The sequence below is a fragment of the Mixophyes fleayi genome, chromosome 5 (assembly GCF_038048845.1).
Source record: "Mixophyes fleayi isolate aMixFle1 chromosome 5, aMixFle1.hap1, whole genome shotgun sequence".
Taxonomy (NCBI): Eukaryota; Metazoa; Chordata; class Amphibia; order Anura; family Limnodynastidae; genus Mixophyes; species Mixophyes fleayi.
The window spans coordinates 144,479,408-144,492,341 of NC_134406.1; positions in this window are offsets into that span (position 1 = coordinate 144,479,408).

Sequence of the window (12,934 nt, forward strand, 5' to 3'; positions counted from 1 at the left end):
GATTATGACTGCGCATTTAACATTATTCCTGGGTCTAAGCTGCCTAAAAGCCGATTGTCTGCACCTTCTTTACATGGAAGAAAACCTTCAGAAAGGTTTATCAGACCCTCTAAGTCGCCTTTAGGAGTCGTGTTTTTCATTTTTGTCAAAAAGGATGGGAGCCTGAGGCCTTGTATAGACTTCCGTGGCCTGAACAAGATTATGGTCAGAAACACGTATCTGCTCTCAGTTCTTTATGATAAACCCCAAACGAGCCCATTCTTCTCCGAGATTGATCTACAAGGCGCCTACAGTTTTATTCGAATAAGAGAGGGAGACAAGTGGAAAACAGCCTTTAATACCCCAACAGGACACTATGAATATTTAGTGATGCCATTCAGTCTCTGTAACTCCCTGGAACTTTTTCAAGATCTTATAAATGATGTCCTATGGGAGTTTCTAGGTAGATTTGTTATGGTTTATCTTGACAAAATTTTAATGTATTTTCAGTCCTTGGACTAACAATGTCTGAGAAGTGATCCTCAAACTTTGCCAACATCACCTTCACACTAAGCTTGAGAAGTGTGAGTTTGAGGTAGAGATGCTCACTGACCCCCGTGTTTTGGTTTTGGATCTGAATTACCGTCGTGTTTTGGTTTTGCCAAACCGCAACTGCGTGTTTTGGTTTTGGTTTTGGTTTTGTTTGGTTTTGTTTTGCAATTTGTTACAAAAATTTACATTTTTTGGCCTAAAATAACATAATTTAGGTATTATTTTGTACCTACATTATTATTAACCTCACTAACACTAATTTCCAGTCATTTCCATTCAATTTTGACCACCTCCTAGGTCACAATATGATTTCCATACACTTTCAATGAAAAATTGCCGCAGTTCTTGCCAGTGATAAGAAAAAGGCCATTGTCATGCCTGGGCATAAGACCAAAAATCCACCTCTTAAGGGTGGAATTATTTTTCACAAATCCTGACAACAGTTGTCTAGCCATTTGTAGCGTTTTTAAAGCCACACTCAGTAGAGGTAGGGACCTTAACCATCTGGGATCCTCATCCATGTTACCTCATTTTTCAGCGAGTTCTTGGAAAGCTGTTGGGAAAATCAGAAACTTAGGTTAAAACAAAATAACAACAAGAAGTCCAGTATCATCTGCCTCCCTTCTCTCATCTACATCCCAGCACCTGCAATCTACCCCAATACCTTAATCATCAAAATCACCGGAACCAATAATTTACAATTAAACAATCCTTTGCAAGAGGAAGCAAGTTTGAAATCTGTCACCCAGTCGCAAAGCGGATCACAGACGCCATAAGGACTATGCTAGTATTAGATCTGCGTCCAATGTCCATTATTAATGCAGCTGGTTTTAGACAGTTACTTGAGGTGTTCTGTCCCTATTACCAAATTCCATGACGACCCCATTTTACTAGAAAAGTTATTCCTCACCTCTACCAGAAAGTTCTTAAAAATTTAATCATTGGGCTACAAAATGCTATTCTACCCACTGTACACTTAACCACAGATATGTGGGCAAGCGGAACTGGGCAAAGTATAGATTATATGACTGTGACAGCCCACTGGGTTGGTCATTCGACTTCACCAGCAGGGACAGCAGCAGCATGTACCCAAGTACGTCACATTTTTCAGAAGTAGGCTACCCTGTGTATCATCAGCTTCACTAAGAGGCATACAGCTAACAATCTGTTCTAAAAACTAAGGGATGTCATTGAAAGATGGCTACTCCTGCTTGGACTCTCCTGAGGATATGTAATTTCTGATGACGACCTCAATATTGTTCAAGTATTACAGCGGGGTTGAATTCCATCACATTTCCTGTTTTGCACACACAATCAACTTGGTGTTACAGAACTTTTAAAAAATGACATGCTGGAGATGCTGTTTGTGTTCGGAAAAATTTAGGGCCAATTTCTGTTTTCTGCAACAGCATGTAGGATAATGCAGCAGCTGCAAGAAGACTAGCATTTGAGGGGAATGTACTTTAGTCCAACGAAGTAGTCACCTGTGAAGAGAGTGCAGACACGGATAGCTTGAGTCAAGTGATTGCCTTAATAATACATTTTGACAAGGAGCTACAAAAATTTAACACGTGACATAAAACAAAGTAAATGTGCTAACTATATTGTAATTGTAGACGAAATACTTAATTTGCTTTGCAAGGATCCAAGACCTATCGACATCTTGTTTAGAAGTCTTCTCCTTCAGTTTCTCTGGCAACTGCCTGTTGTAAAAAAAATAGCTTTCCCAAGACACCCAGTGGTGATGCTGATGAATCACAACATTTAGATATTTGCTCTGCTGTAAAAGAATTGGCCAATAATCGTGACAGCTCTGCCCTAAAATGAACTACTAATTCCATTTCGAAGGACATTATCGGCAATTACATCATAGTACACAGACTTCTATGATGGTGGGATGAATTAGTATTGTTTGAGGAAGATTAGCAGTGAACCCTGCCACCTCTCCTCTTTCTGAGTGAGCTATGGTACAATAAAATGTAACTGCAAAGTGTCAGCCCTATTATTTCTATTTCAGCAATTACAATTCGCAATGGAGCTCTTCTCTTTGGGTGTTACCTATAGAACGCAGTAGAATTTGCCTGCAAATTCTACAGACAAGCCTGCTTGTCTTCCTCTTCATCAATGACTCTTAGCAATTGAGCACTCGACTTTGAGTGTATATTACACCCAAACCGTATTAGTGCAAATTAGGAAAAATACAGTTTAATCCCTGCTAGTCCCTCCACCATCCTTTGCATGTTAATAGTAGGATTGGTTGGAGTTATGGGCAAGGTCACACATTTTTTTGTCAAATCCTTCAAACCAGCCCAGATGTCAAACTGTTGTGGTCTGCCACCTGCGTCATCTCTGCTTGTGTTTGGAAAGTGCAAATTGGTGCCAGAACCTCACGTGCCAGAACTGCTGTCACTGGTGCCACCCTGCTGCCACTGGCACAGGACTTACACAATCAACCGCATCCTCATCAGCGCCCTCGTCGGCTACCCAAATCTCACCCTCATCCTCTTCTAATTCCAATGTCATCCTCACTTGGTGTATCATCGGCTACACTCGGGCTGCTCAGGTACACATCAGCAGAACTGCTGAAAGGGCCCTTCTTTATGGGTACATTATCAGTATGCTCACGATTAGACATACCACTGGTGGATGGACTCTTCACAGGGATTGGTGTCATTTCTGATTCTGGGCATACATTATCCTCTAATGCCTTACTGTTTACTTGCAGCTCGGCTTTGACGCGTAACAGTAGTAGTGCACCACTTTTAGACTCCAAATTACTTGGTCTTAATTGCTCACGAGTGACCATAGAAGAAGAAGGCTTGGTAACATTTTTAGATCTGCCACTAATAGAGAAAGGCGAAGGCCTCATTCTTTCTTTACCACTGCGTGTGTAGAATGGCATGTTGGCAAAAAAATTTTTATCGGCACTTAGCTTTTCCTCAGTTACACTTCTTTTTCGCTTCAACACGGTAATTTTTTTTTTGGTGTGTGTGTTTTTTTGCCTGATTTCAAAAGACTATGTAGTTTGACATCGCCTTTCCCAGATGACGTACTGGGAACACTACCATCAGGACTGGTGACAGAACCTGGTTGCTAATTCTGCTTATATGTGGACTGCTTTGAATCCATTATAATGAGGCCAAAGCACTTGTAGTGCTACAAATTGTTTTAGATACTGCTGACAAATATGACTTTTGACAGTCATAAAAATTACAGTAAAACACTGGGGAATACGGGACACCCCAAAAGCACTTGTAGTGCTAAAAATAGTTTTTTTATACTGCTGATAAATATTACCTTTGACAGCCAGAAAAATTACAGTAAAACACTGAGTAATATGGGACACCCCAAAAGCACTTGGAGTGCTAAAAATTGTGTTTTATACTGCTGAGAAATATAACTTTTGACAGCCAGAAAAATTACAGTAAACACTGGGGAATATGGGACACCATAAAAGCACTTGTAGTGCTAAAAATTGTTTTTTATACTGCTGACAAATATGACTTTTGACAGCCAGGAAAATTACTGCAAAAGAATGGGGAACACCCAAAAAGCGATTTGGAGTACTAAATATATTTTTTTTATACTGCTGACAAATATGACTTTTGACAGCCAGAAAAATTAATGCAAAAGAATGGGGGAATAAGGGACACCCCAAAAGCACTTGGAGTGCTAGAAATTGAAAAAAAAACCCCTCCTCTATCCTCCTCTTACTGTTGTAACAATTGGTATTAAGATTAGAATTGTATTGAATAGAAACAATAATGTGTCCAATTACTGCTCTGTCCCTGCGCTGATATAGCCTGTGACCTAACCCTGCTCTCTCCCTCTGTCAAATGGCGATGGATTGCTGTGGAGGCTGCTATTTATGCTTTTCAAATCTCGCGAGAACCGAGCTCAGAAATACGTATACGTCACGATGACATTTTGCCTCGATTTCGATTCCCAATGGGCGGGAGAGTACCAAGCGTGCTCGGCTCGGTACTCGGATAGGCTAAATTCGGATGAATTCGGATCTTGGGGAACCGAGCCCGCCCATCTCTAGTTTGAGGTCGCTTGTGTTACCTTCTTGGGGTATGTCATCTCCCCTAGTAGGTTCTCCATGGATCCAAGCAGGTCCAGGCAATTCAATATTGAGTGCTTCCCACAAACTTAAAGGCCATTCAGAGATTCTTAGGCTTTCCTATTACCAGAGGTTCATCCATTCATTCTCTGTACTGGTGGCATCAAATGCTGCCCTCACCCATAAAGGCACCGATGCGGCTAATTGGTTGCCTGTGGTCTTGGCATCTTTCAAGGCCCTCAAGAATGCATTTATCTCTGCTCCAGTCCTCAGGCATCTGAATCCTTAACTCCCATTTATAATTGCAGTGGACGTTTCAGATGTAGGGGCTGGCGCTACCCTTTCTCAAAAGGGCCCTCAGCATTTCCTGTGTCTGCACACTTTGCTGACCAGCTCCCCTGTTCCTGTGTATCTCCTGTTACCTTGTACTTGATTTACTGTTGTGCCCTTTGGCTTGACTCTGGACTCTGCTTGAACTCCTGTGCCGCTTGACCTCAGCCTGTTTTTGGATTAATGTGTCTGCAGTCTACCCTGACCTTTTCCCAGTCCCTTGGCTTTCCTGCTCACATCTGACCTACGACCTTGGACTTTCTCTGGTATCCACCTCCATTCTTCCGGTTACTCTCTACCTGGCGCTAGGATTAGTTCTGATAAGCTTCTACTACTATAGAGCTAAGTCCTGGGGGCATCCGAGTACCTCTGAACATACTAGTTCTACAGGAAAGGTGGCTGCTATTGGTGAAGATCGCTACCAGTCAGGTACTAGAAGCTTATCTAACAGCCATGAACCTTAACAGGTGCTAGCAAAAATCTGCATTACTTTTACTATAATAAAGCATAAAAAAAGCGTGTCAGCGATGTTCTTAGGAATATCATGGACAATTCAATCTATCCCTAAATGTCTGTTGCACTTTCCTCCCTCACGCTGACTTTTTCAGACAGGTAATGTGTTGTCCACTGACAACATCCTGCTTATGGGAGTAAGCCAGAGCAAGCGGATGTGGCAGGTGCGCAGGCCATTATCTAATGCACTGAATATTCTGAAGGCTGGACCTCAGATAAGTAAGCTTTTAGGTTTATTCCACCTGGATTTTGTGTGGAATTATTCTTTAAGACTTAGATTTATTACTGCAAAAAATGCCCTTTAAAAACAATTCTACACTTATTATAGCTTTGTGTGTTTAGAAATCTAACCAAACATGCTGGAAAGTAAAGGAGAAGGCAAGTTTAAAAGGGCTTTCGTTTCATTAAATATCCCGCAAAACAAAATACATAAAAAAATGTATAAAAATGCCTATATATGGTAGTATAAATCAAAACTGCACACTATGCAAAACTGAGCTTTAAACTCCAGTGAGGGGTATCAACAATAAAAGCTAATGAATACAATGATTGGACCTAGGGTACCATGTGCATAAGTATTAATGAATTTCAGACAGTATAATAACATGTCATTCTGAGAAACATCTATTTCCTGTATAGACACATTTACCACATACAATTACAGTAATCTATATTCTTCTAATAGTAGGCCAATAAAAATTTGTATAACGTATTAATACAAATTATCAATTCAATATGGTACAATATAAATATCCTGAATATAATTACCATAACATTTTGTATTAACACGGGTCAAATAAAGCTGTATACACCATTTTATTTTGTCTCAAGTTGAAGTTCAATCCAAATGAACTATATATTGAATTTCATTAAAATTATCAGAAACAGGTAAATTATATAACTTTTTGTTCCTACATTAATATTTATATCATTAAAATGTATTTACAGCTTGTTACAGTCTATTTTCTAATGGCCACCTCACAAAAGTCAGTGGGCCTGATTCATTAAGGATCTTAAATTGAGAAGTTTCTTATTTAAGTCTCCTGGACAAAACCATGTTACAATGCAAGGGGTGCAAATTATTTTTCTGTTTTGCACATAAGTTAAATAATGACTGTTTTTTCATGTAGCACACAAATAATTGATAGCTTATTTGTACACTGAAATTTAAAGTTGATATTTGTGTGCTACATGAAAAAACTTCTCAATTAAAGATCCTTAATGAATCAGGCCCAGTATTTTCACCAATATTGGGCAAATGCTGAAGCGTGCTGGCTGGCTAAAAATATTGGCAGGCAAACACATGCCAGTTTAAATAAAAACTATACAATACCGATGAAACATAGTTCCACCCTATCAGCAGTAGCAGATATGGTGGCAGTTTAAAGTACAGGACACCTTTAAAACATACAGAGAGAGTACTGGCTGGTAGGATGGTCATTTTAGAAAAGAAGATATCCCAAGGTGGGCCCACCATTTTACTAATACAAAAGTGTATGAGATTGAGATGTGGTAAAGGTGTCAATATATTTGGGCACTTATTTTAAGCCTGACCTGATGTCATAAGCATGTTTCACTTTGATGCACTGTGTTGACTCATCATCAGTGTGACTTTTTTAGAAAAGGTAAGTTTTTTTTCTGGCAGTAGCATTTTTTAGGAGAAGCAGTGTGACTTGAGTCAACAGCTCGCTCACAAGTAGCTGTTTGCATATCTTAAGATTTATGTCAGTTGAAAAGAAAGACATTACATGTGACTTAAAATTAGGATGAAGTATGGAAGCATAGTTGCCAAAATGTAGTGATCCAATTTCAAGATGCTGTAAACCATTCAGTCCTGACGAAGCAAATAAAGAATTTGATATACAAAGCCAACATTCTTAGCAGAATTGCTAACTTTTCTCTCCTCCTTCAGATTCTCTAGTTGCTTTTCCAGTAATTACATTAAGGGTTTGACTTGTCTCAGGCTGGCAGTGTCTGAACTCACTTCATTTGTTACAATTTCAAATGACTTATGTAGCTTGCATAAAACCGAAAGGATTCTCCAGTTTGTTGAAGCAAAATATCATGTCCCCTCTCTCCATTTCTCATGGTTTGATGTGTACGTCTTGATTGCATATTGCGGTTCCTTGCTGAAACATAAAGTGTGGAATAAACCTCATTACCACCTCTTGATACAGTTGGTGGCATGGCAGATCATATTTTTTTGCAGCTGCTGCATTATTCTACATGTAGTCACTGAATGTAAAAATGCTTCCTTTATACACCATAGACAAGATGGCTTCCATTGGGCCATGTGCTTTGCCGATAGGAATTGTACACTGGCAATGGTTTGACATAATTTAGATAACATGGGAATTGTAACTAAATCTGTAAATGGTTATTAGCATATTTAACTCATCATTGCACTCTCAGTGCTAACAGAGGGCAATAACAAAGCCCCAGAAATAGAACCCTTCTAAAGTCACCAGTTTTTCTCTCTCGAGACTCCCTGGCCACTAGCTTTTCTCTCACATGCCACCCCATGCCCACCATTCCCATACTGCCTCGCTGAGGAAACATACAGCTTGTGGCCCAACTTACAGATTTGCCAGCCCAAATAATTGAATTGTAGAGTGGCTAAGCCTGCCCATGCCACCAAAACAGCCCCATGCCATTATGAGTGCTGTCATCTACCGGAAAAAACTCACAGACAGGTATATGGACAATCTCACTCTGAGCAGATCTCAGGACTTCGGCAGGAGGAAGAAATCGTGTGTGACAACCATAAAGAGATCCTTATATTTGGCACATACTAGCAAAAATGCCATTGCCAATAATGTTTATTAAGGATGTTTATACGGCTATATGTGTCATAAACATTTTATTGCAAATGGGTGTTAAATCAATGATTAAAGCATTACTGAGATTTAAAATAATTACTTATGCCGGCAATACACTGTAAAACAAAGGTGCCTATTCTCAGTCCTCAAGAGCTATTTTCAGGAAACTTTGGGCACCTCTGCTCTACAATACTGCTGGTGACAGCAGCAAATTGGCCTTATAACAGAGCATGGGTCCCCACAAAATGAACATGATCCTCAAAAATAACCATACTTTTTAAATCAAAAGTGTGAATAGGCTAATAACACCAACCAACCACTGGCAGACAAAACAGCACACAAGTTTCAAATCTGTAATCTCACAATGGAACAAGCTATTTATTGTAAAACTATTCATTATAAATTAATAAGGTGAATGTTCAATATAAGATAGACATATGTTACAGTTTAATAGAGCACTATATGTACTAAAATATGCAATTTAGGTACTCTAGAATTGGGCCATGTACTTCGTCACTACCAATTTATTTTTTTCTGTGTCTGATCACTCACTGCCAAACTCATATTTTACCATGTTTGAGAAAGCTTGGTCTAGTTCAAAGGTCTATTATGATAAATCACACAGTGGATACATGTTTATGTAACCCATGGATGGTAGTACCTAGGACGTATAAGGCGGCAAATAAATCTGTGCACTTGACATTTTCAGTGTCTTCAGATTCTCCATCTTCAGGAAGCAAGTGTGTGTTAACCCACCAGAAGTTGATCTTAGGAAAACTCCTGCCTGTCTCACTAACAATATACAATAAGTATATAAGTGATATGTGGGACAAACCAAAGCTGAATGTTTATTAACAATGGGGGAAATGGATTTATGTAGGTATGAGTAAAAGACTATAAAGGGTCTGTGTTAATAAATTAAATATAGAATTGCTTGGCTTTTAATTCACAAGCGTAGGTACAACTAACAAAATATTTAAATAGGCTGAATGACAGGTAACTATGGTGTCTATAACCCAAAAAGTATCTGTAACAATTCCAATTTAATTTCATTTTAAACCCATAACAGTGTATACCGCCAGCAGCTTCAATGACATTGCAATAAAATAGCAATAAGTGGGGTTAACATGGTTAAGAGCTTGAACCTCAAAAGTGAGTCAGACTAAAACTGTCCATATGACCTGAACATGAACAACATTAATACCAATATATGTGCATAGCCTCTTGTCCATCTATGGGGTGGTGCATAGTCACTTTCACAGACACCTAACTTTATATAACCTCTAATTCACCATCTAGGCTTATCTCTGTCTGACTTTTCTTCCCAGAACACAGTTGTACACCTGCACATAACAGTTTAGGAAGAAGAAACTTAGGTGTGGACTTGACACATGCATGGTAACACAGTACTGTACACTTCAAAAAATAATGGGTGCCAGACCATTGCTTTTCACCACTGGTTTATGGCTCAATAAGATAGAACACACAAAGAACTCACTGATGATTGTGTACAGCACATGCACACCAAGAAAACATACAAATAGCTTTGTATGCAGAGCTGGTATTATCTTCCACTTCCTCCTTAAGACTGGAGAGGCAGAATAAAGAGAGGTAAGGGACTGGCAAATGTAAGCAGAGTACAGAAAGGGCATACTGTAGTAGGGACCTGCATGGAAAGGCAGATACTCCTGTGAGGAGGGTGACAGGTGTCTCTGGTATGGTGCAAATACACACTCATGATGATAACGCTATTGACCACTCCAACTGATAGTGTTTCCTTCATTGCTGGCACCAATATTATAGGATTTAGCTGATGTATGTTACAATGTTCATGTTGCTGTTTTTCTCTAAACAAAAAAATATTACCACAGCTGTACTATACAGCTAATCATGTTTATTTTTTTCAAAGAAAAACCTAACAGTAGTGACTGAGTATTTTGCTATGAAAACAAATGTAAACATACTTAACTGATGCTCTTAACAATTATATTACAATGTTAGTCTATCCTGTTTCAATTGCCTATGTGTATTATACAGTGATTTCCACAATAATAAAAACCACTGTATAAACACTAGAGCACAACAGTCTCATTTTGTCTTTTTATTCCCTCAGATTATGTTGTGTTTCAGATAGGAACAGACCTTTACCATGATTAATAAACATTTTTCCATCTTAGTATAATTAAAATGTAAAATTTATTTTGTGGTTTATCAATTGTGCCATATGTGTTGTTTGCATGATATGCCTATTCTCCTTATACAAAAAAACAGTTTAAGCTGTCATTTTATTTTGTTTTTATTTAAAAGAAAGAATTCTACTGCTAAAAAATGTAAAAGTGGTAATCACTGTTTTTATTAATAATATTTTTGCATACATATAAATACGTATCAGGCCATTGGCTATGATGCCGTCGCTGAGACCAACAGCAGTGGCAGCAACAACAACAATATTGAAGTCTCTTTGGGATGTGTGACCTGATGCCTATGATCGAAATCCTCACAACAAGAGCAACACTAAAATTGTTGGCTATGTTACAGTTCTGTTTATCTGCAGCAGGAATCTCACAAACTGCTTTCATTCAGGTACTAAAATAGGTACTATGAGCATACCTGTTAGGCAGTTTTTTAAGATAAAGAATCCCTTGTTTAATTAAAATAGCAATTTTACAACATTGCAAATTTCCACATAAATGGGGGCAGTGGATTGTACACATGTAACCATGGTACCACTGGGAGGAAATTAATCCATATTTCGGGAACATGAAACACTTTCATTCCATCAATGTCCAAGTTATACATGATGCGTCTATTCTTATCCATAGCCTGGTTGCTAAATATATGGTAGTAGCAATGACTCTTTTATTATGAGGTGATTAGCAATACAAGTAGATTATCACAGAGGTGTTACGTCTCACGGGAGACTCCTATTAGAGTTGACACAGGCCTTCCCAGGGCGCAAAGTCTAATGGACCCCCAGAGTCTAATGGACCGACCATGGTGGGGTGTATTTTGCTGCCGGACACCCACAGATCGCGGCCCCTAGGTTAGCTCCTGATGTAATAGGTGAGAAGTTAGAAGACGATAGATCCGGAGCAGATTCTGGAGCGGTAAGCAGGGGAGGTTAATTAGCTGAAAAGGATAAGCACAGACTGAAGATTCCTGACAGGTTTCAGTGGAGCACTGGGTCGGATATACTGAAGTGATGCCACAGTAGGAGAATTGCAGTGTCAGATACACTGGAGCACAGCCGACTAGATACACTGATGCATGGGCAGCTAAGAAGTCATTATGAATAGCCAGGTCGGAAACACAGATAGGATAATCCAGTGGTCAGAGAGCCAAATGCCAAGCTGTAACTTTTTGCTCTGACACAGACAGTGCATCAGAGCGAGCAAGATATAGGGGAAGGGATTTAAAATTCCCCACCTTCATGTCACATGACCGCAGTCACGCGCCGCCCAGAAGAACGGAGCATCGGTTGTGATCGAGAACAGGAACGAGGAGAGGTAAGTTTCTTACAAGAGGCTTGTTATTTTTTAACATAGATTTTTTTTTTAACAGGATTTTGTCATGTAACTATTAATGTATATAGAGTACAGTATACAATATAATGCTCCACAATGCTGCTTAAATATATATATGTTTTTACAACCCCCCTCCCTCCTAAATGTGTGGATGAAGTTTGCCTGAAACACACACATTTATTATTCTTTCTAAAATGCTTTTGTTTCAATTGCAGGAGACAGCACCTGCCCTTGCATTTAATTCAGATTATACCTGCACCAAACAACAAGCAGATTTTTGAATGAACATTCAGGCTACTAAAAGCCTGTTTTCGCTTTCTTGATTGGTCTGGAGGAGACCTCATGTATGCGCCAGATGATGTGTTTGACAATATTGCTTTGTGTGATAAGTTCTCTGCTTGCTTGGTGGGTTGTATAGTTGGATTTTTCACTAGACTTCCTCTTGCTACTCTTGAGTCTGGCTTAGCTTAGTCTCTCTAAATATTGGGAGTTCAGAAATATAGGACGCCTGCAGGTTTGAAAACAACACAGTTTACATATAGCAGATAAAGCAAAAGTAGCAGTGTGCAGTGCAAGTTGAAATTTCAATTGGCACCAGGCCATCTCTCTTGATAGAAATAAATAAGTTAATTTTATTTACATACCCAATGCCTTATCTTAGAATAATTGTTAGTTACTTTCCATTACAAAACACATTGCAACTCTGGGCACAGCTGTTGAAATTCTATAATAATGGATCTGCCATGAATCTTTGCCACTGACTCAGGGCACCTCACTAGTAGGTTACATTAATTTTACATTTTGAATATCCATTCTAGACAACTTTTGCATTAAATAATGTACAATAATTGCACATCCCGTGCTTGCTTTGTGCTTTGTCAAGGTAATATTTGCAGTACATTCAAACTGGGCCTGGAGCCACCTGCCTAAACAACTCTTTTAAAGTGCACCTCTGAGACTCGGGCAAACGCAGGATTTTAAAGGGGGGTTTACAAATTTATCAAAAAATTACGAGGTAGCCTTGACTGCACGTGTGTGTGTGTGTGTGTGTGTGTGTGTGTGTGTGTGTATGCGTGTGTACATGCATATACAGTGTACATAGTAAATAAATATATATATATATATATATATATATATATATATATATATATACA